Below are 24733 nucleotides of genomic sequence, written 5' to 3'. Positions count from 1 at the left end.
GTGACAAGAACTGAAAGATCAAGGTTAAAATGGATCAGTCCCATGACTCGGTCCTTTAACACATTGGCTTTTACATAGAGTTGCATAAGTGTCTTCACAGTGATGGCCCTTAGATTAACCCCCCACCACCATTGCTGCCAATTGTCCACCTTCCTGGAACAAAAATCCTGGAATAAAAATACAGTAATTTGCCAGTCACACCACCCATTACAATCTGGGTAGCTATTTTTATACCACAGGTCCTGATTAGTGGCCAAACAATAGTTGCCACCAGTGGCATCTTCTTGCCTATTCAGGTAAATCCAGTATTTCATAAGAGTATCATGACTTTCATGTTCTTGGAAAGGGGAGATTTGGGACACTGTGGGTGATCAGTTCTGGGGTGATCTCCTGAAAACATTCTAGAAAATATTAAAGGGAATTTTTTTAAATTAAAATTGTATCTTTACCATTTCAATGAACTGAATATTTTTAAAATTTTATCTTTTTTGCTATTTTAATTTAATTTTATTTATTTATTTGTTTATTTTATGTATTTGGTACAAGGTCTCACCAAACAGCTCAGACTCATAGTGATCCTCCTTTTTTCAACCTCCCCAGCACTGGGATTACAGGCATGCGCCACCATTCATGGTCTCAGTGGTTGACTCAGTGCACCTGGGGGTAGGGCCAGAGGGCCATGTGGTGCCTGGGATTGTACCTCTGTCCCTGCACTTGCTTAAACAAACATTTAGTCCACTGAGCTGTCTCACTAACCCTTTTTTTGTTTGTTTTTACAAGAATAAAAAAATACAAAAATGGTAATACAAAAATTGTGGTTGAATACCTCTCATCTTGGTCTTCTGAAGGAGTATTGTTTCTAATGTGTTATCAATTATTATACTCTTTATAAAGCGAACTTTAAAGAAAGTAGACAAGAAAAAGAAAAAAATAAGGTTTCTTGAAAGTAAGCGCTAATAATCAAATTTTTCTCCAATCTTGCACAGCTGTTTCTGTTTAGTCTGAGCCACAGATCTGAGGGAGGCAGATAGATAATGTAACCACCACTGTTATTTAACTATTTTTGATTTAAAAATCTGTAACATATGCATGTTGTATGTTGCCTTGTCTTCGTCTTTGTTGCTGCTATTTGCTTCCACTTATGTTTTTACTCTTCAAAATAAAATAAAATAGGCCAGCGGGACCTACTACTGGTCCCAGCCCAGGCGCAGCATAGGTGAGACCCTCTTCTGTACCATTGGGACGCCCCCCACCACTCCGCAGCACCTCCCCCACCCTGCCTGACGAGTAGGAATTTCTGCCATGTTCCGGGAACCCCCAGACCCAGTCCTAGCCCAGGTCCAGTGAGTGTGTGGGAGAGCTTCCCGCTACCTGCACTGGCGGAACTTATTACTGGTCCCAGCCAGGCTCAGCATGGGTGAGACCCTCTTGCACCCCCTTGGGAGGTCCCCCACCACTCTGCAGCACCTCCCCCACCCTGCTCCCGGAGTAGGAATTTCTGCTGCGTTCCGGGATCCCCCAGACCCAGTCTTAGCCCAAGCCCGATCTGCACCTGAACTTCAGTACATGCTAAGGTTATAACTGCAAGGAAGATCTACAACAAAGGTCAGAAGACAGTGCTACACAAAATGACGAGAAGGAACAAAATGCAACTTCAGAACCCAAGCCCACCCGTAACAAGTGCAGAGGACACTAACACAGAACAAATAGGGAATCACACAGCTGAAAGCAATGAATCAACGGCTTCTGAAATAAAGAAACAGCTGCAGAAAGGTATAGAGGAACTCAGGTTGGAAATAAAAAAAGAAATCCCTGAATTAATAACATCTGCAGTAATGAATCAAATGCAGAGACATATGGAGGAAACCCAATGCCCACCCAGAACAAGAGCGGAGGATACTAGCTCGGTTCAAATGCGTGAATTAATAGCGTCGATAGTAAATAAACAACAGCAAAAAGATATAGAGGAACTCAGAGCACAATTCTTTTCTGAAATAGAAAAAAAGAATTCTTAGAACTCATAGCATCTGAAATAAAGAAGCAACTACAGAAACATAGAGAGGAAATCCAATCTGAAAAAAACACTGCAGTAAAAGAATTTATAACTGCTTCTAAAGAAGACATTCATAAAAAAATAGAGGAGATTAGAAAAATGACAGATTCCTTGAATGAGCAATACAGGAAAGAAATAGATAGCATCAAGCAGAGTCAAAGAGATATAGAGGAAATTAAATTCTCAATCACAAGCTTGCAAAACCGTTTAAGTGAAAGTGAAGACAGAGTTTCAGATCTTGAAGATGCTGGTGTAGCTAGTGAAAAGGTAAGAAAGGATCTCTTAAAAACAACGAAGATGCAGGAAAGAATAATCCATCACCTGCAAGATGATGCAAAGATGAACAATGTGAGACTAATAGGCATCAATGAGAAAGAAGGAGTCAATACAAATGACATCAAAATAAAATAAAATAAACTTAAGAAAATAGTTTTAAAAAAAGACATTAGAAATTATACCGAATTTTGGGCCTGCCAAATAGCTCACCACATTAAAGTCCCTGCTTAGGCAGACGCAGAGCCTGGGGGTTCAATCCCCAGCCTGCTGTGCTGACCTCAACGCGGGACGTACTGAGATGGCAAATGAGACTGGGCTTGGTGGCATGCACCTGTAAACCAGCACTTGGGAGGCTGACCTACAGGAGGGATCACTACAAGTCCAATCTGTGTAGTGATACCCTGTAAACTCTGTATTAAATGCATTTTTTTAAAAAAGGAAATTGTACAGAATTTCATGAAACAAAATAATGTGAATTTAACAATGTTTATTACTTTGCATAATGCTGTCTTCAAGTTAGTTGTTTAGATAATAATTATCTTTAAATTTTCTAAATGTTTAAGTAATCTGAGATATAGACAGCTTCTCTTTAAATAACATATTATAAAGGAATTGGTATGCTCCACTTTCTACAATTACAAAAATATAGAGAAAAGTCATAAAATAAATTCATATTTCGGAAAAAAGTCATTGGAAACAAAGGAATAGTGACTGTAAATCTCAAATTTTATTGAGATTTTTAAAGATTATTAAATTAGTGGGATGCATGGTTCCTCAAATATAGTGCATAGAAATCACAAAGAATGTCATTATCTTTAAAAATATTTATAATTGAAAGATAATATATAAGTATAAATATATAAACATATATATGGTACAAGTGATATATTGACCTATGTATACATAATGGAGTGGTTATATCAAATTATGATTTGGATCTATTAGATGAAAAACCAAGACTTTATGGTATACTTTTTATAAGGAATCATTGAATAATAATAAGTTAAAATATAAAAATGATAATCCATATGATAGGAAACAAAGCAAAAATCCTATAGTATTTCTATTAATATCAAATGAGAGAGCCTCAGCAAAAGATTTTCTTTGGTATCCACCTATAAGACTTAAAATCATGGCTTGACAAATCAAAAGCAAGATCAAAAAATGAAGTACAGTGTGTTAGATTCTTGCTGCAACTAAATACCTGAGGAAAACAGCTTCTAGGAGGAAAGATTTATTTTGGCTTTCAGTCCACAGTTGGCTGGCTCCAGAGCATCAGCCTCGTAGTGGAGGGTCATGCTGGAGGAGAGACACTCATTCTATGGCTACTAGGCAGCAAGGAGAGTGAGGAAGGGCTCAGGAGTAAGGTGCAGAGGGTCAGGTGTTCATTTCTAGTGCTTCACTTCCTTGACTCACTCCTTCCTGTTTCCTGTTTCTATCAGCCTCATTCATGCCTTAAAATTATGAACTCATCAATGGGTTCATCCACATATGATAACTTTTGGGGACATCATATATCTAAACTGTGGTATACACTCATTTTACTATAGTGGGCTGATAGTATGTTATGGAAACAAGCAATTTTTCTATATCTGTATATCGATTTTCAGTGTGGCAAAAAGCCCATCTTATTTTGCCACCTGTGTCAAAATAAGTTCTGCCTCAATGTCTCTTTGTGCTTATGCATTTAACCTAAGGACAGCTCTAATGGAATACCATAGTTCTACCATATGTTTCCAAAGATTATGTCTAGTAAGGAACCTTTTGGCTAAAATTTTCAGTACCATTGTATAGACCATGGCCTACAACTCAGACTGGTTAAGAATCCTCTACAAGTACCACAGTTAAGCTGTGGTGGCAACAAATTTGAAACTTAATGCTTTTTCTCCAGAGTCTACTACCATACATAATCCCCTCACAACTGTGAGACCAAGTTATTCCCTGTTGTCTGTGGTTCATAATTGTTCTGCTGTTTTATAACAAATTAGCAGATTTAGTAGCTTAAATAAGAGAAATTTATCATCTTGCAATTTATGAGTTAGAAACCCAACAGAGAACAACTGGGTTCTTTGTTTAGGCTGTTATTTGGCTGACATCAAAGCACCAACCAGATTCAGGTCTAGTCTGTAGACCTTTGTTAAAATTCTTCTTCAAGCTAATTTTTACTGGTTGAATGTGGGGTTTTTCAATTAAGAGGCTAAGGCCCCAGACAGTTGCTGACTGTGGAGCCTCTAGAGGCCATCCTGTCCAGCTGAGGCACATAGACCTGGGCTGGCTTTCTTTCTTTCTTTCTTTCTTTCTTTCTTTCTTTCTTTCTTTCTTTCTTTCTTTCTTTCTTTCTTTCTTTCTTTCTTTCTTTCTTTCTTTTTTTTCGTGGAACCAGGGATTGAACTCAGGCTCTTGTGCTTGCCAGGGAAGTGCTTATTCCACTAAGCCATCTCCCCACTCCCTGGGCTTGCTTTCTTGAGGCCAGCTGGACCTCCACCTGGCCCAACACTTCTGTCTTTGTACCCTACACAGGCTGATTTCTTTCAACAGATGACCCATATATTATCTTTCTCATCTACCTTCCAAATCTTCAGATATGGTAATGGAAATTATACAACTAAAATGACGTACACTATTAAGCTATTTAAAAATGTGAAAGCAACATCTTATTTTGTTAGTTCTATCAAAAGTTTAAATGATAAAAATCAGAGAAAATATTGCTTTCTGGGAAAGATGTTTGGAAGAGGGCTTCTACTTACTTTTCTTTGTAACATATCATATAAGAAAACACGTAGATGTGTTAGATGGTACTATTTGCTTTTATATCTGATATGCTTATAAGTGCACCCCAATCCATATAGGCACTTCAGCTGTGCTGACACCCACAAAGACAGGCAAGAAAGGCTACCCTACTGGGCAAAAGGTTTCATAACGTCCCAGTTGACGTTGAACTGTACGTTTTCATTAAGGAATACGTTTGCTTTTAGTGAGGTTGTATTCTCCATTTGTGACCTTTCTGTCATAATGTAAGGTTTTAATCACTATACTTTGAACTCTCAGTAATTGTTTCTCATTTTACTCTGATATAATCATTTCCTAGTAAGAAACATCATACATATCAAAACCAGCATCGTTAAGTAGTACTGTGGTTTAGGAACCTCCCAAAATGAGTAGTAGATAGAGGAACCAATCTTTCTGGCGGGAAGGAGATGAGCTTCTTAACGAAAATGACACATTGGTGTCATTTCTAAGACTGGAAGGAATGAGTTCAGTTTTTCTCTCTCTCTCTCTCTCTCTCTCTCTCTTTCTCTCTCTCTTTTTTTTTTTTTGGTGGAATCAGGGATTGAACTCAGGGCCTTGTGCTTGCCAAGGAAGTGCTAATTCTACTGAGCCATCTCCCCCGTCCCTGTTTCTCTGTTTATATCCTTTTGTTACTGCTTGTAATGGTTGATACATTGCATCAACTTCAGAAGTTTAGAAGTTTAACTAAATAACTCAGCAGTTCTACATGCTAGGGTATAGAGAACTTGCTCTAGGCCAACTGTTTGTGCAGTAGGTGATTGTGATGGTTGATTCATATGTCAACTTGAGAAATTTAGAAGTTTAACCTTAGTAGGAAGCTAGAGTTCTCACTTTCAAAACATTCCAAGCATGTACAAAAGGAGAGCAAGGAGAACATGTCAGTGCTACACAGGCCCTAGGGCTCTTAGCATGCTTACTTTATAAGGGAGGAAAAGAGGCTGGCTCCCCACCCCCTTTCTGCTCTTGTTATTTTTATTGTCTTCCACAGCTACGATTTGGTGCCCTTTGGCCCTGTCACCCTGTCTTGGAGCCAGCTGATTATGGACTGAAACTTCAACAAACTGTTGTGTAAATAAATGTTTCTTTCCTTAACTTTGGGTGTGTTTATTTGTTTATTTGTTTGCTTTTTTTTTTTTTTTTTTGTTCCAGCAATGAAAGAAAAGTAACCAAGACACTATTATCATCTTCATCATAGAGAACAATCCTTAGCAATTATTTGTCACACTTCTGGGCTGTCAGAAAAGAAATATACAAATTTAAATATTTTGAAAATAGACTAAAGTTTTAGAAATAAAGCTTGAAAGAAATCTAGTGTCTTCTTTCAAACTTTTGAAAAAAATTACCTAGCAACAGATTAAAATCCGATTTTGTTCTTGGAATACTTACAAAATTTTCAGACTTAAATACATGCCTCTGCTGCATATCTCCCCTCCTCCAGCTATGAGGATAATTTTACCAAATTTTAATTTGTACATATTTATTTCTAGTTATACCCAATGTATGAGCAGCCATGTGTGCGCACACACACACACACAGAATTTCAGTTACAGTATATATATATATATATATATATATATATATATGATTTAGACTTTTAATTAGTTCATATTCCAACACTTCATTCTCCTTGCCTTCATATGTTATGGTTTGCATACATGTTCCCTGACATCTCATGTGACAGAGGCTTGGTCTTCCACACATAGTGCAATTGAAGGTTGTGGGAACTTTAATTTGTGAGGTCTATTGGACATATTCTGGTCCCCATGGAAATGTATCATGGAAGTGTGTTTGGGGACTCTGAATACTCTTTTTATTTTCCTTTTGACTCCTGGCTGCTCTGAGGTGCTTTTTCCACCTCAAGCTTCTGTGAAAATGTGGTGTCTTGGTGCAGAAGCCAACACAATGGGCCAGTCACCCATGGTATGAAATATCTGAAACTTCTAATCCAAAATCAATTTTTCTCTTTTAAAATCAATTATCACCAATATTTTGTTACACATATAGAAAGCTGAGTAACAGGACAGCCCTTTTAATTTTTCACTCTAGTTATTTTTTTTCATGTCTTTCAGCATTATAGATAATTTCATGGTAAATAGTGGGACTTCTTAATGTATTAAATTTTTATATATAAAAAAACAGGGACGGGCAGGAAAGAGGCAGCCTTGGAAAAACAGAATAAAGAATTGAGGAAAAGGACTAAATATTTCATGCCAGATTTATTTTGTATTAGAGATCTAATGCTAAGGTATAAGGAGTTATACAATGTTTGGTTCTGAAAGTCAAAGGAGAAAGTATAGTTGAGACCTGAGCAGAAATGGCCTTATTTGCTATCCAAACTCAGAAAAGCCTCTAAAGTCACTTGAAAGATTATGATCATGGCATCCATTTAATCTGGACACCAGGGCTGGGCAGATGCCTTAGTAAAATAAGAGCTTCCTTGGCAAGCACAAGGGCCTGAGTTCAATCTCCAGTTTCAAAAAAAAAAAAAAAAAATCTGTACACCAGGTACATCGTATTCAACTTCATGACCTTCAAGGGCAAGTGATATTTCACTGTTTTGACCCTCAGATTGTTAACTTGGCATTGATATAAAAATGATATCTAACTAAAAATAAGCAATGCATATGAAAATGCCTTGCAATATAAAAGTACCAGAGCCCTACCAGTATGCATCGTACTGTTAAATTTGTAAACAGGATTTGCTGATTTACAGTGATGATTTTGCATTTTTTTTTATTTTTTAAAATTTTATTTATTTATGTGTGTGTGTGTGTGTGGCCAGCTCAGCCCACCAGGGGGCGGGGCTGGCTGGCATGTGGTGCTGGGGGATTGAACCGCGGTCCCTGTGCTTTGCCAAGCTTGTTCTAAGTAGGTGCTTTAGACCACTGAGCCATCTCACCAGCCCCGATTCTGCATTTTTTGAAGTGTAGCTCAATTCATCATTGTATATGCTGGCACAGTGACTGCCCAAAACTGGGAAATTCTATTCCTGTACATCTCTATTATTCAATTAAAATAGAATTCATCATATGAACATATAAATAAATTTATATAACACTAAAATTCGAATAAATTTGATAGCACATTTTCTGGTGACTTAAACACTTTTATATATGATCAATCATCAAGACAAACTCCCTATTCAAAGAAGATTTGACACCATTTATGGCAGAAAAATATTACTAAAATGTTCCATTAGTCAAACAAGATATCTGGTATATAATTAGAAATATGTATTCTTGACACTTAAGATAAAACCAAAGACCGTCTACACCATTGTAATAGAGTGAACTCCATTCTTTATTCATTGTTTTAATCAAGATGATACTGTATTCCCTTGTATTCCTCAACACACACACACACACACACACACACACACACACACACACAGATCAATTAGGCCTATCAGCACATTTGTTTACTTGGGCTAGTCCTAGTTATGATAGATAGTGGAATTGTAGGGAAAGGGTCAGTATTCAGAAAATCAGTGTATACTTATCCTGTTAGTTTATCCTGTGCAGACAAAAACAGACAAACCACTCTGTTCTTAATTTCACTGTTCAAACAAACTGTTTGCTGTTCTGTTTACTGTCTAATGTTCATAGCACTGCCATCCTTTGACATGGAATGTCTTATCTCTCACTTTTCAAATTCTTTTTAAAATTACTTTAATAATAATAATAATAATAATAATAATAATTTTATCTACTTGATATAGGGTCTTACTACCCAGCTCAGATATGTAGTAGTGTAGTGATCCTGTTTTCAGTCTCCCTAGCACTGGGATTGCAGGCATTCACCACCATGTTTGGTCTTGGTGGCTGACTCAGTGCACCTAAGGGTGGGGCTGGCGTGGCATGGGGTTCCAGGTATAGAGCCCGGATCCCTCTGTCTGCCTAAGCAAGTGCTTAGTCTGCTGATCTATTTCACTGGCCCTTCACATTCTTTAAGAAAAGGCTTTATGACCAATTGTATCCATGGACCTTGCCTGGGCTTAGATAGTCAATTTTTTAAATCTTTTATCATTAAAAAATTGTAATTAGAAGGGGCTGGGGAGATGGCTCAGTAGGATAAGCACTTGACTGGCAAACGCAAGGATCTGAGTATAATCCCCAGTTCCGCAAAAAAAAAAAAAAAAAAAAAAAAATGTAATTAGATGCCCACATTTCAGAAAGTTTGTACAGTTGACCAAAAAATTTTCCTGTGATAAGTAGTATTACTATCTATATTTTGAGTTCTGAATTTTCATAAGTGTTTGACTGAATGATTGATTTATTCACTTAATGTGGAAGCTAATGTTGACAATTTCATCTATTTCAGTGTTCTAATGTTACTGATTTTATTAGGTATTGTGTCAACTGTATTTTAATAAAACGTTGTTTACTATCTTATTTCAAACTCTCAGTAATTTTTATAACTAATTCCTTTTTTTCTCACACTTGCTATCACAATTCTAGCTTTTTTAGAAAAAAACTTGATTTTTTTTTTTTTTTTTTTTTGTGGTTTGCTATCTAAGAAGCAAACTACTGTCACATGAGTTTTCTTTCTTTTTTTTTTTTTTTTTTGGTGGAACCGGGGATTGAACTCAGGCCCTTGCACTTGCCAGGGAAGCATTTATTCCACTGAGCCATTTCCCTGGCCCTAAATAATTCTTTTTTTAAAGATTTTTTTGTTCGTTTGTTTTGTTTGTTGGTGGAACCAGGAATTGAACTCAGGCCCTTGTGCTTGCCAGGCAAGCGCTTATTCTACTGAGCCATCTCCTTGGCCCCAAAAACTTGATTATAAAGTGTATTTATATGTATGGGTTTATATTTTAATAACATTTTATAAACGATATCAATGTTGTTAATCAGCTCATCAATGTAATACCAATTTAATACTCATATAGAATTTTATTCAATGGAAAAATAAAAACCTAAGTAGACTGTACTAAGTTAGGTCCTAAAAGTGTCACTTCTGTCTGAAGCCTGTGTTTCAAGATGACCTAACACTCTGAGTTGTAAGGATTTTCCCAAGGAATACCCCAGGATTTGTATAGAATTTGAATACTTTCAGTGATGCTAAAATCAAGCCAAAGGGATTGTCCCCATTAAAAGAATCACTGCTTTTCTTGAGGTCATTTCTTGAATTGTCTGCTTTTTCTATCTGCCATCTATTTAAAGGAGTTGGTCTCAATACATTCAACAGTGATCTGCAAGTTTGCTTTTACTATGTGTATGGGTTTAAGCACAATAGCAGTAGCTTACTACTGTGCTGAGGGAGAGACAGAGGCAGCGACAAAGAGAGACAGAATTTCACTTAACTCTGGTCAAAGTAATTTGTTCTATAGTTCCTATATAGCTCTTTATTTTTCTTTAACTTAACTCAGTCTATTACTATATGATATGCTGAACTGATAACTAAAAATGACCTTGGTATGAATATCAATTATATTCTTATTATTAGATTACTATGCTATCAACATTTATCTTGAGATCTAGTTTTGTTATTTATATTTGTATTCCTAAATCCTACAGATTTCCTGGATTGCATTTGATAATTCATTGTGGATAAATGAAAAGAAGAATTTCTTTTGGAAGATGACTTGTTTTGTGAGTGTGACAATGTAGTATATCAAAAGATTTTGGAATTTAGGAATCAGCTATACCAACTCCTTTCCACTGATATCTGTTGCATTCAGGAAATTATTTCAATTTGAGACTCACATAGCTTAATTCAAATTCACCTGGGGATGTGGAGAGTACAGTTACACATTACATCTCTTTGTTCTTTGTCTGCATTCGTTTTTCTGCTGGTAGTGTCCTATTTTTCCCTGGAGATTATAAACCATTCTTTTCATACTTACTAAACACTTTAACTTCATAAAATTATTATTCTCTAATGGTACAACTAGATAGTTCAGTGAAAATGACAGCAATTTACGTAATTAATTGTGAAAAAATGCACTGTTGCATAAATGCTTGTTCCAACTGAGGGAATAGATAAATTGGCTAGTATGCAAAGCCTACCAAGACATTTTCTGGTCATTAACAGCTTTCAGAATAGCAGTGTTTGCTTATTTTCCCAAAGTCTATTTATAATGACATTATTTTAATATGTTGTTGCTCTTTTCTTCAAACAGCAAAATTTGGGATCCAAATTTTGAGGAAATGATTAAGACCATGAAGACACCGAAGACCTTGGAGCTTTGGATTGAGTTGGGGCCTCAAGAAGAGACCGTGGGGAGAAACATTATACTCGGGGTTCCTTCCTCATGTGAAGTTTTTGTTCTTGATTGCTGCTAAAACATTACATTTATTTCAGGAGCCTCTGTTTTTCTCTACAATGGAAACATTGAGCCTATCTGAGTGTCTAAGAAGCAAAACAGTGCTGTTTGCTAGAGAGGTACTGGGCTCCATAGCATTGGACTAGGCAAGAAAGCATCTGGCAGTGCACCTGACCAACAGCATTATCAACTTGAAGCACTGGCAGGGTTTTATCCGATGCACCTGACTTCTATGTCCCAGGTGTCTCAGTTAGAGCACTGAATGCAGAATGATCCTGACCTACTCTTCCACAAATCAGCTAACTGCTCTGGGCTGTAAAGAAAAAAAGATGGGCTATGACAGTGGTCCACCTGCAGGGATTGGTGACATGGAATTAGCAAAGACCTCTGAGCCCTGAGAAATTAACATGCAAACATGAAATATTTGAAAGTGACAGAAGTGTTATGTTCTCCCTTAGGAATTTAAAGTTCTTCCTGAAGCCAGTGATATGACATATTTCTTTAATAGTCTGCTTATGATTCAAATTCAGAGGTGTGAACTTTTTTCTGATTCCTAGTGGGTAATGTGAAGTTTGGGGTGTAATAGGAGATGCTTAAGCAGTTTTCCTCCCTCTATAAAGCTATATTTGTTTACCATGAATGCTTAGGTCATGGACCTAACAAGGTACTATTTTACCAGAGGATGACAAAAGTCTCTGTTTATATTTAATTTTGTTATATCAGATGAAATGTAATTAAGCACATCTGACCATTAGCTGACCACAATGATCTGAAACTATATTTTAAACCAAAATAAAAATGCTGGTGAGACATTTTTCCTCAGGCTTATATCCTGGAAAAGGAAATTCTTCCAAGGTTTCATGTGCTTCTTATCTTCTTAAAGTCTTTAGGGGCTTAGGCTTCAAAATTTACTTTTTTTAATTCTTCCTTCCCTCTGCCTTGGCCCAATTTTTGTGTTTTCTCTCAGCTGATTGATTTATAGGCCAGTAATAAGCCCTTGCTGGCAATAGCTAACCTCACGATGCTGAGCTGTTGGATACCCGAGACTGTGTAGGAGATGAAGATACGTAAACAGGCATTATAAACTTTTACCATTTTCTTATGATGAGTACAGTCAGAATCGCCTCTTGTAAATGGTGAGGTGCAGTGTATAGTGCGTTCTTGTTAATTACTTTCATCTTGCTGTTCTGTAGAAACTGAAAATTACTTTTTGCCATCTAACTGTAACATTGTGCTTGTTGACCAAATTCTCCCCATCCTGGCAGGGACTCCTCCATTGCCAGCATCCCGCAGAAGTATCACGTACGCTGTGCAAGTAGTACATGATGAATGCCAGCGAATATGAGTAGCAATAGCATTTGAGGGCTTTTTGTACATGGATTATTCAGTACAGAAAACAATAAACCTCGTTAGGATGTTAACAGTTTTGTAAAGTGACACAGAATCAGCAACACATTCATCATATCAAATAGTTTTCCATTTATCCTGAACCATTAAACCATGTAATCTCACATGACTCCAGTAAGTAGTTTTGAAAAAGAGTGAAACAGATTTACTTCCCTTTAGATTTGTGTTTTATCTAATAGCTTCCAAAAGGTAGACACCATAATGTGTTTGAATTTTAGATGATAATAAAATTCCTCATATCTTAGAACCCAAAATGTGCCACATAAATTTCCTTGCTTTCAATATATAAAAGATTTTATAAAAATGTAACTTTGATGATAAAAATATAAAAATTCTTTTATTTCATTTGTATGGAAATCTGGTTTGTATTATTTGAGTGAAATGGGAATTTCTGGTAGCACAAATGTCACCAGCCACAATGAACAGCATCCTTATGCTTGTAGATGCTATGGGACAAATGAACTTTAGGGAAATTTCTCTTGATATTGACTTCTGGTGTTATAAATTTCTCTTTATATTGATTTGGTGGTGAGATGAGGAAGTGAAACCTTTTGGCATTAGCAGGCTACATTTCCATATAAGAGAGAAAAAAAATTTTTTTAAGTCTTTTGAGTCTTGTTATATCATAGAAAATTTTGAAATGAAACAGTTCTTGTTTCAGTTACTCTTTTCTTGTTGCTGGTACAAATACCTGACACCCAAAATGAAGGAAGGAAAGGTTTGCTTCACTCATAGTTAGTGGAGGTTTCAGTCCATTCTCAGGTGGCTCCAAGGCGGAGCAGGACATGGCAGAGAGCAACCTTTCACAGCAGCAGCAGAGAGCAAATAGGAGGAGTAACAAGAATGGCTACAGAGAGCAAGTTGGTCTCTTGGTCTGTCTTATATTACATTCAAGCTGTATGCCCCAGGCTGGGTGTAGCACTCATACCCATAATCCCAGCAGTACTAAAACCCATAATCCCAGACTTGATCATGAATTAATCTCAAACTCTAGAAGTCCCCACTATATGACTGCATGAGGCTTTGGAGGAACAACTAGACACAAACCATATCTATCAAACAATGAAATCATGCAAAATCTAAGCACAATGCTCTGTATTTAAGTGGCATGAGGACTAAAAACGATTCTCACAATATTTTTTTTCAAAATTGCACAAAGTTTGGAAAACAAGTACATGCTCTTTGTATTGCTGAGTTTGCACTGGTACACATCATTTGGATGGAAAATCTGCCCATTTGGCAATAGTGAGACACAGAGAATCTCAATGTAAAATAGCGGATGTGTTTGATAGTTTCTATATGTAGATACAATATTTTAAGAAAAATGTAAAATATTGAAAATTCAAGAGTTCTTTGGAGCCAAATAGTCATGTGGTGCTGTTTCCTAATGGAATTCTGCAATCTACAGAATCAATGAAGGAAATTGTGTAAACCTTGTGGAGTCAGTGCTTCAGAGAACAGGGCTGCTGAAGTTGGAGATGCTGTGTATCTGAGAAACTCAGGTAAACGTTGGCACTAACTGCTATAACTGTGAAGAACCTTTTTTATAATGAATTCAAAACTTACAACTTGTTCTTATTTTTGCCAACTTAAATCTGAAGGTATTTTTCTTGCATCTACCTTCATTCATATGGTGATACTAATCACTATGACTAGAATAGTGTTTTAAGAGCATAGGCTCTGAGGATTGGTGAGATAGCTCAGTGAACTAAAGCGCCTGCTTAGGCAAGCTTAGGAAAGCACAGGGACTGCAGTTTGATCCCCGGCACCACATGCCATACCAGCCCTGCCCCTGGGGTGGCTCAGCCGGCCAGAGTCTCGGCATTTGGCATATTCCTGTAATCTCAGTGCTGGAGAGGCTGAAAGCAGGAGGATCACTATGAGCCTGAGCAGTGTAGTGGGACCCTGTAACAACCAAATACTTTTAAAAAACGAACATAATCTCTGATACAAGGATTTACTGTCCTTAAATCTTCAGAACTCTGAAATTTCAGTCTAAAAGCTGCAAGACAAACCTGATAACCACATATCCTATGATCCTGTTAAAGGTATAAAACCAGCAGGACACAAACAAACAAACAAAAAGCAAAATGTTATCTTTCTACTTGTACAGTGCATTTTGACATCCTGCCCTTAAACATAGTGTGGCATCTTGTGAGGCTCTCCTTTTAAATGTTGATCTACTAATTTCTGTCAATAGAACACTAATTCCATGATCTTGGTGGCTTGCAGAAGTGAATCAATTCTTTCATCTAAATATTAATTATATGTATAGTAGGAAATGCATTCTTCTAAAGTCATTGTTTGCAGAAGTCATTGCTTGAAATTTAAATATATCTAGGTACAAAATGGGGTGGGAGTTCTTGACATGCTGTTAGGCATTGTTATAGACTTTTGACACTGGAGAAGCTGGACAGCTTTTCCTGCTTTTCCGTAGAATTTTCCTGTATGGAAAATGAAGCTGCCACCCACTTGATCCACATTAACATGATGTATAAGAATCATACACATAAAGACCTTGAAGGAAGCAGTTCTAGCTCAGCTACAACTATTGTGAGAATGAAGGTCATTGCTTACACCCATCTCATAACTGCACCTGCTTTGCTTGCATAGGCATGAAACTCTATATAACAATACTTTGTTACCTCCTCTTCTTATAAGAAAAATTACATTCTTCCTAAAGAGTATAAAAAATTCCAACCCTGACAAGAACATGACTATTATACCAGATCTTTATATCAAGAAAGACTATTCAGGGCCAGCCAAATAGCTCAGCCGATTAAAGCACCTGCAAGCAGGTGCAGGGACTGGGTTTGATCTCCGGGCCTGCCTTGCCAGCCTTGCCCCTGGGGCATGCTGAGATGGCAATTGAGACTGGTCGTGGTGGCATGCGCCTGTAATCCCAGCTCTTGGGAGGCTGTAAACAGGTGGATCACTATGAGTCCAATCTAGTAGTAAGACCTTGAACACCCTGTAGACCCTTCCCTAAAATAAAAAAGAAAGTCTATTCAGAGAAGATGTTAGTGATGATTCCTTTTCATTAACAACTATGGTATCTTAAGGAAAAATACTTCTACATTTCTGAAATATGTTTTGTTTTTCTCCTCTCCACCTCCATCCTTCTCTCTCTTTTTAAGAGAAATGGTCAGTATGTCTCCTTATCTGGAATATAATTTTATTTTATTTTTCAATGGTAGCAATTTCAAATCAAGGAAAGTCACCTTGTCCTGGGAAATTGCTTGCGAATAACATGTCTGCTGGTCTTTTCTGAGTAGAAACAGTCAGTTGCTTTGGTCAATAATATATTTTGTGAAAAGCTTAAAATCTTTAAGAAGTCTAATGGATTCTAAGGGAATAGAGAAACAAGCAGAGGCAGATATTATTTTACAGCTAAAATATAAACAAAGCAAGGCCATACATTTCTTGTTCCAAAAGTTTTCTGAAGAGTGAGAAGCCCAGTACTAATATAAAATCAAAGTTGACATGCACCACTAAATAAACTTGGAAAATATGATGAGACTTACTTAATTTTTATTCCACTTATGTTTTATAAAAGTTGATTTTGTAATATAATTTTAGTATAGAAACATTAGAAAAGAATACAAAAATCAGCGTTCACCATAATTACATTCAGAGATTTTTTTTTTTACTCACTACTTTGGTGATTACACTTCTAGTGTTGGCTATCTGTTCATAGTATACGCATTCTTGTAATTGAATTGCTATAGTATGTCTGTCTATTAGATTTTCCCTTGTTATTTCAGCATTTCCTTAACTTTGTTTTTCTTTTTTTGTACAGGGTCTTGCTACTCAGCTTCAACTCGTGGTGATGCTCCTGTCTCAACCTCCCCAGTGCTGGGATTGCAGGCTTGCACCACCATACCCAGTTTCTGGACTGGGATGATGCTCTCAGTATACGGGGGCCAGCATGGAATGCGGTACCGGGGATCAAACCCAAGTGCTTGCACTTGCAAGGCAGGTGCTTAGACTGCAGATCTATCTCATTGGCCCTTCCTTAACCTTTTTAATGGCTGCATCATAAAACATCATATGGCTGTTTCTCAGTTCTAAAGAACTCTTATTGTATCATTTTCTTGAACCTCTAGGCTGACCAAATATAGTTGTATTTGGGGTGCTATCAAAATTTCTTATCTGTAATCATAATTAACTTAGCCTCTTACTCATATGTTTTGGAAAAGACACTGAACAACCTCTGTTTCAGATAACTGACCCCTGAGCATGCGTTCAATTTTATCTCACAGAAATGTGTTATGTATAAAACATAAAGGACTACATCAGTGGAAAATGGTTTTGCTTTTAGTGCCAAGATATCGTGGATCTTGATCACCTTCTGCACCGTTTCATTTTCTTATTGATCAATGAATTGCAGTATAGGAATTGAGAGCAAGCTGCTCTGTGCTGCAGGTGCTCAGCCAGCCTTTGAGGACAGTGTTGTATCTAGTGGCAAAGAGGTAGCAAATCCAGAGTGATTGTACTCTACAACTTCAGGTTCAACCCACCTAGAAAAAAATCAGAAAGTCTTTTAAGGTTTCATTATTATTTATCTAGGGTTTTGATGCACAGTTCATACTCTCAGAGATCTTTCTGTCTCAGCCTCACCAGTCCTGGGATTACAGGTATGGTACCATGCCCAGCTCTGGGCTGGCACAACATATGATAGTGGGGATTGAACTCAGATCCTTGCACTTGCTGTGCAGGCGCTTAGACCATCGAGCTATCTCTCCAAACCTGAAAATATCTCTTTTGTTTTACTCTGTATTTATATTTTGTGTTTCTCATATCAAAGCAATAACACAAAATTTAATCCTCAGAGTCTGATTTATTTCACTTGGCATTATGATCTCCAGATGCATCCATTTCCCTGAAAACCAGTCAAACTTGTCCTTCTTTACAGCAGGGATGTAGACTTGAAGGAGGTGGGAAGGGAATCTTGGAATGAGGGCACAGATGAGAGCTAAGAGGGAAAGGGGAAATGAAAAATTATTAAGATGAGCTATGTATATGTACCGATTCCCCAAGATGAATGTGGCTGTTATGTATCACAAATATATTTAAACAAGAAAAATATATAAACACAAAATTCACACACATACGCATGAAAGCTACTGACTAGAAACTATCCAACGGTTACTTTCTCGCAAGAGAAACAAGTATATAAACTAAGATGTTATTTTGCTTCTAACTAATATGACAGATTAGACACTGACACTGTGAAACGCCTTCTTTCTTGACCGCCCATCAGCCATTGCTATGTTCTTCTGGCTAATTTTCTCTTCAACAGCAATTTTCTCAATCCCAGATGATAAATCGTGATTTGCCTAAGCTAATAACACTGCCGCTGTTTATCCTGTGCCAGGTATGTGATGCCCTAGATGCTGGTGAAGAAGAGAGCCATGCTCGTGGTAACATTATGAAGCTTGCGTAGCAGCTTTTTGTTGCAATAATTGTCTTTATTGCTTAATCTTGTGTTCACCCATTATTTAGTTTCTCATTCTTGAAAAGCTTCTTTAATTGGGTGTAATATAAATATACATGGAAAACAGCTCAATGGAAACTGCATTTTCTTTGTTTTTAAATCTTTATCATCTAAAAGAATTCTTTCTGCATGCTGGATACTAATATATGGCGAGTAAAATGGAATCTGAATACAAAAGTATATAATTCATATTTATTCAGTCCTTGTACCACTTGGAGAGATTTGCTTAAAAAGGACAATAAAAAAGCCTAAATTATTATGAAAACAAAAGAGTTGTTCTCTCACCTTCTCTGGTCATTTTCAAGCCTAGCAGTGGTACCTAAAACTGCTGAGGGCAAAATGTAGTGTCCTAACTGACGTGCCTCTTATAGGAAGTAACCCCAAGCTAGAAGCAACCATGGTAAAAGCAATCAGGACACGCTGGATTATGCTTTGAAATGAACAATAAGAGAAAGCATGAAAATTTTATCTATTTTATTCACAAGTTATCACTGAGCTTCCCACACTATATATTGATTATGGAATATTTTCATCAAATATGTTAATTAACAGGTTATGCAAGCAATATGATAAAATGATAACTCGTGATTCCCAAGATAATTTTAGAAAATATGTCTAGGGAATATTTGCATGCACTATGTAGAGATGAGGAAAACAATGGTCAAAATCCCTAAGTCACTTGCAAAAGGTCATATCAGGTGTGGGCAGTAGATCAGGAGCTAAAATGCACAACTCCTGAGCCCCATGGTTAATACTGTACACATGGCCGCAGTAACATCTTGTCCATCTAAAAGCAAGAACCATTGCATCACAACTGGTTTGTTCCTTAGTTGTTCCTAGCCCAGAATGTTTCTCTGTAAGAGGTGTATCAGTTAGGAAACTATATATTTAGACTTCAGCAATTTTAGGTAACACTTTCAGGCTTAAAAAGGCAGTGGAATATCTCTCTCTCTCTCTCTCTCTCTCTCTCTCTCTCTCTCTCTCTCTCATCTGTGTATTTGTTACAGGGTCTCACTATGTAGATCAGATTTGTAGTGATCCTCCTCTTTTTAGCTTGCCAAGTGCTGGGATTACAGGTGTGTGCCACCATGCCCAGACTCTATCACAGGCTCAGCGTGCCCTGGGGGCTGGGCCAGCATGGCACGCAGGACCCAGGATCAAACCCTGATCTCTGAGGTGGCCAAAGTAGGTGCTTTGTCAGCTGAGCTATCTCGTGTTTTCTTTTCTGAGTGAGATAGCTATCTAAAATTTCTTAGTAGGCTTCCCTTCAAGTCTTATGGGGTAGTCAACTGTAACATACCTATTTTCAATCTGTATGATAAGACTGTGATTACTGTCATTGATCTTAATGGCTAGTATGTTGGTGTGTGCACTGTTGTAAGACCATGTGTCAATAATGGTCAATATTATACGTGTTTACCTCAGAAGAAGTAAGTAGGTATGTCTTTCTCATTTAAAACAAGATGTATTGTGATTCTTGAATTCATACCGAGGCAGACTGAACTAATCCAACTGTGGAAGTACAAAAGAGTTTGACAGCACATTTAATGCTTACTTCTTTAAACTTTTTGTTTTCATTTTTAAGCATCATCTGTCATTTCCCCTGTCATTCCCATTGTTCCCATCCCACTGAAAAATTTCTGGCTAAACAGTTAAGAAAACCTGGTTGCCTCCCTCATGGGTGCCTATTTATCAGTTGAGCTTTCAAACCAGCTGAACTCTTGCTTATGTATGGAAAACCTTATGTTGTTCCCACTCTTTTTTTTTTTTTTTTTTTTTTTTTTGGTGGAACCAGGGATTGAACTCAGGTCCTTGCGCTTGCCAGGGAAGCGCTTATTCCACTGAGCCATCTCTAGCCCAAAAATAACCAAACCGCAGCGACCATGAAGGGACTCGAACCCCCAATCTTCTGATCCGGAATCAGACGCCTTATCCATTAGGCCACGCGGCCCCACTCTGTTCCCACTCTTAACCACCACAAAAATACAAACCTTCAGCTGGTGAGATAGTTCAGTGGATTAAATATCTGCTTTTAGCAAGTGCATAGAACAGGGTTCGATTCCTAGTTTTGCACGCCGTGCTTGTCCCGTCCCTGGATGCACTGAGCCAGTGACTGAGTCCAGGCGTGGTGGTGCACACCTGTAATCCCAGCACTAGGGAGGATGAAAACGGGAGGATCACCACAAGTCCAAGCTGCATAGAGAGACCCTGTATCAAATACATAAATGGAAAAAAAAACCCTTCATCATTTTACAAGCTGCTTTTGGGCCATCTGAGGAGGCAGGCTCTATTCTTTCCAAAGCCTCATGATGTAGAGCCTCTGGCTTTGTGTGTGTGGTAGCATCACATTACTATCTGAACCAAACTTTGGATGAAGATCTACCTGTCTTTGTAGGTGACCACAAGCAGGATGACAAGGACCAAAGCGATTGGTGCAATACAGACACTCCAGGCTGCACACTAGCTCTACAGCCAATACACCAGTCTTGCAGGCAAACTACTGCACTGCTGTTCATGAGGTGTGGGTTGAGCTGTATTCTTAAGTCCAATTTATTTGCCTTTTCACGCTGTAATATTTTTTCCTTACTGAGATTACTGAAATTGCTCCAATATGTGACTATACATTAAGCTTTAGTTTTTGCTCCTAATGCTCTTTAAAATATATTAAGGAGAATCTACATTTGAACTCCCAGGTGTTTTTCTTTTTTCCTGAGTTCTTCCAGTATTTTTATGTGATCATAGAGTCCTAAGCCATGTACAGTTCCCTGTTTGATGGAGTGGAAATGGACTGAAAAATAAATGAAATGGGTTAGGAAAGATGTAAATGAAAGCAAGCCACTGTAGTATAAGATGAGAATCTTGCATACTCTCTTGCATTCTGAATAAGCAAAGGTCAGAAATAGCCCCCACACAGAATATTCTACTTAAGATTTTTGTTCACACTAAGTAGTGATGTAGGAGGTCTCTCTCAATGAGCTTACAGTTCAATACAGTCCATTTAATGAGCAGTCATAGTACAGTGTAGTATAAGCCTTAATTTCTTGAATTAAAAATGCTCTGGATCCATATGGGGACGTCATCTCATCAGGTCCTTAAATATACAGCTGTCCCTAATCTTTTTACTGCCTTAGCACCTACACCAGACTTCTGTTACATCATACAGCTTAGTATTTAATCATACCCGCTTTTATGTTTTTCAATGTTGTTTCACAAAAAAATTTGTTCCCTTGATTTCACCTGGGAAAGAATGTATTTTTAATCGCTCAGTAATTTAGAGAAGAGAGTGAAATTTGACTGCATTAGTGTCTAGCTGAATTGCTTTGATCAGGAAAAAAAACCAAAGAATTCATGTTGTTCCTGAAAAAAATAAGACATAATAAGTTAGGGAAAGAAAGAACAGGAAATCCAGGGAAGAAAAAATAATACACAGCAGGGCTTCATGTAACACGAAGGAACCTCTCATTATGTTTTGTCCCTGACATGGAAAAATAAGATAGCACCAGTGATCTCTGCGATTACAGGTACCACCCATTAGAGCAGGTCCTCCAAACAGAACATAAGCTTTCTTTTTCTTCTTTTAATGTATTTTAGTACAGGGTCTACAGGGTCTCACCTCCTAGATCAGACTCGTAGTGGCCCTTCTGTTTTCAGCCTCCCAAGCGCTGGGATTACAGGCATGCGCCACCACACCCACTCTCAATTGCTGTCTCAGTGCATCTTGAGGGTGGGGCCGGCATGGCACACTGGGGATTGAACAGTGGCTGCTGTCCTCTGCTTGAGTAGGTGCTTTAGTCCACTGGGCTACTTGACCGGCCCTAGCTCTTTCTTAAGTCAGGGACTGTTTTGCCTTTTTTTCTTTGCATAATGTGGAGCAGAGAAGAAATTTTAAAATCAAATCCTGTCATTTCTAAGAAATCAAAAATAGTATTTGTGGCTGGAGCTTGATGCTGTGAAGATAACAGAGAGAGAAGAGAGCAGCACTTCTGGAAATGGTTTTATATCCATTACATAACCAGCCAGATATGGAGGTGCTCCTGGTGGAGGATTTCCACTGAAGCAGCAGCCCAGCCTTCCTGCTTCCTTCCTGATGCTCTGAATGACTTTGTGCTGCAGACCTGCTGAATGTGATTAAACGCCACGCGTACCAGCGCGCCTTTGGAGGACAGTGTGCGGTCGGCTGTGCCCTGCGGTTGGAGGGATCGCTTCCCTGCCTCCTGTCACAATGCATAACCTTCTGGGCTGCAAGAGTCACAGCTGCTTCCTGTGTGGATACAGCAAAGCTGCTGAGAGAATTCTTGACCAGAAAATACCCTTCATCAATACACCAGGGGGAAAATGAACCCTGTGCTATAATAGGATTCACTTCCAACGACTTTGGGCTTTGGGGAGAAGTGAATAATCAACTCTGACAAAAAATGTAATGCAAGAGAAACTGCTGATTTTCAAAATATTAACATCCACTAATAATAGTTTGGTTGTTACATTCCAAAAGCCCACTAAATTGCATTTTCAAAAAATTTGGCTAAGGGCCGGTGAGATAGCTCAGCATACTAAAATGCCTGCATAGTCAAGCTAAGGCAAACACAGGGACTACAGTTCAATCCCTGTGCTAGCCCTGTCTCCAGGGCAGGCTGAACCAGCCACAGAGTCCAGGCATTTTGGCATACACATGTAATCCCAGCGCTAGAGAAGCTGAATACAGGAGGATCACTATGAGTCCCAGCTGTGTAGTGAAACCCTGTAATAACCAAATAAATTATATATAGCTATTTGTGCTCTTTGACCTTTCTCATGGAAAACCCATTGGCAGCCAATTCCCTCATGTTGCCCATTCTCTTTGTTTACCTGAAAAATTTAATTCAAGCTTCAACTACAGTAATATTTCACCAGTCTGCTCTCAGGTTCACTTGACCCACCTACACACTGTAGAAACCTTTGGAAGCTAAGGGCTGGTATGCTTAAGACCTTATCAGGTGCATCTATGATTAGAGAGGACATTCCAGGGAGGAAGATGTCACATCCACTGTAGATTTTTTCATCTATGCCTTTGATTCTGTCTCTGCCTCTCCATCTGTCAAGTCTTTGATGAAGCCTGCTTCATTTCTTTGAGCTGGATAACAGTAGCACTGAACATAGTACTGAATGTTTTGACTAATATATCAATGTCCACCCAAGGCCTCATACATCATAGATTGGATTTTTTGAAGTTAGCAGGATCTGGAGGGTGTGATGCTAGGATTGATTGACATTGTAAGGCTAGGATCAAGAGCGCCCCACCCTGGGCTTGAATGCTATCTGCCCTTCGGTAGCATATAAAGGACAGAAGGGGGCTTCTGTGGTCAGTGCTTGTTCCACGCTGCTTTGCTGCCCTCCTCTCTTCTGCCTACCATGAGCTGTTTCTCCTCCGTGATGCTGCCGGGCCATGCCACCCTGCCTTGGAGCTAGTCAACTATAAACTGAAACCTGAACAAATTATGAGCTTTAATAAACTCACTCCTCCTGTCACTTTGGGTGTTGGATATTTTGTCTCAGCAAGGGAAAAAATAACTAAGACACTGAATGCATTACAGGTCTTTTTTTTTTTTTTTTTTGTGGAACCGGGTATTGAACTCGGGTCTTTGTGCTTGCCAGGGAAGCGCTTATTCTACTGAGCCATCTCCCCGGCCCCTACAGATCATTTTGATGATCAATTATTGTCTGCATCTTTGCTTTAAACAGATAACCACCTCCCCTGCTCCCCAAGCTAGTGAATTTAAAATACTTGGGCAAGGTACTAAAGTATCTATGTACAGGAACAACTCCTGGAGATTCTATATGCATCCTTGAAGTTAGCCAAGTGAAAGACATAAAATGTACCAAATTATCCTTGTGTGTTTCATATGATGATGACCAAAGATTTTAATACTTCCACTGATGCCATTAGTCATTCTGACACTAATTGGACATTGAAAGCCAAATAAATTTTAAAAAATGAAAATCCTTGTAAAACTTGCTGTTTCCTAAATTCATCATGGGAACTAATATAATATATGCAAATACTAAGAAGAAAAACTGAAACAAATTAAGGAATTAACCAGCGCATTATTTACTATGCTTAATGCAAAAAGAATAATAAAACACTACACTCTAAATAAAATTATCTTTAAGAGCCTGCTTCATTCCAAACAATATCAGATCTTCCCTAGGGGAAAGATCCTTCTAGTTCTCAACTTTCAAAAAAGTAGGGGCAGGTCCCAGAAACTATCTCTAAAGTGACGAAGGGTACAGTACTCTAGAAAATCTAGAAAATCTCCTGTGTTGCCAAAGACTATTAAAGAGCTCTAGCTCTAAAGAAGAGTTAGGAAAACCAATGGTAGACCAGAATCTTTTGCTCAATATTATTAGAGAACATGAGGAATATGTACTGGTCACATAAGAGAAAGAAATATATTTTATAAAGTCCTCA

At 38.0% G+C, this 24733-nt stretch overlaps 1 non-coding gene across 1 annotated transcript; it reads right to left on the bottom strand.

Moving 5' to 3' along the window:
- Positions 1-20166: 20166 nt before the first annotated feature.
- Positions 20167-20239, bottom strand: Trnar-ccg. The gene has a single exon. It is a non-coding gene; the product is annotated as a tRNA-Arg (tRNA).
- Positions 20240-24733: the final 4494 nt, after the last annotated feature.

Source organism: Octodon degus, unplaced genomic scaffold (assembly GCF_000260255.1).
Source record: "Octodon degus isolate 3935 unplaced genomic scaffold, OctDeg1.0 scaffold00020, whole genome shotgun sequence".
In the NCBI taxonomy this organism is placed as follows: domain Eukaryota; kingdom Metazoa; phylum Chordata; class Mammalia; order Rodentia; family Octodontidae; genus Octodon; species Octodon degus.
This window is presented reverse-complemented; position numbering and strand designations above follow the sequence as displayed.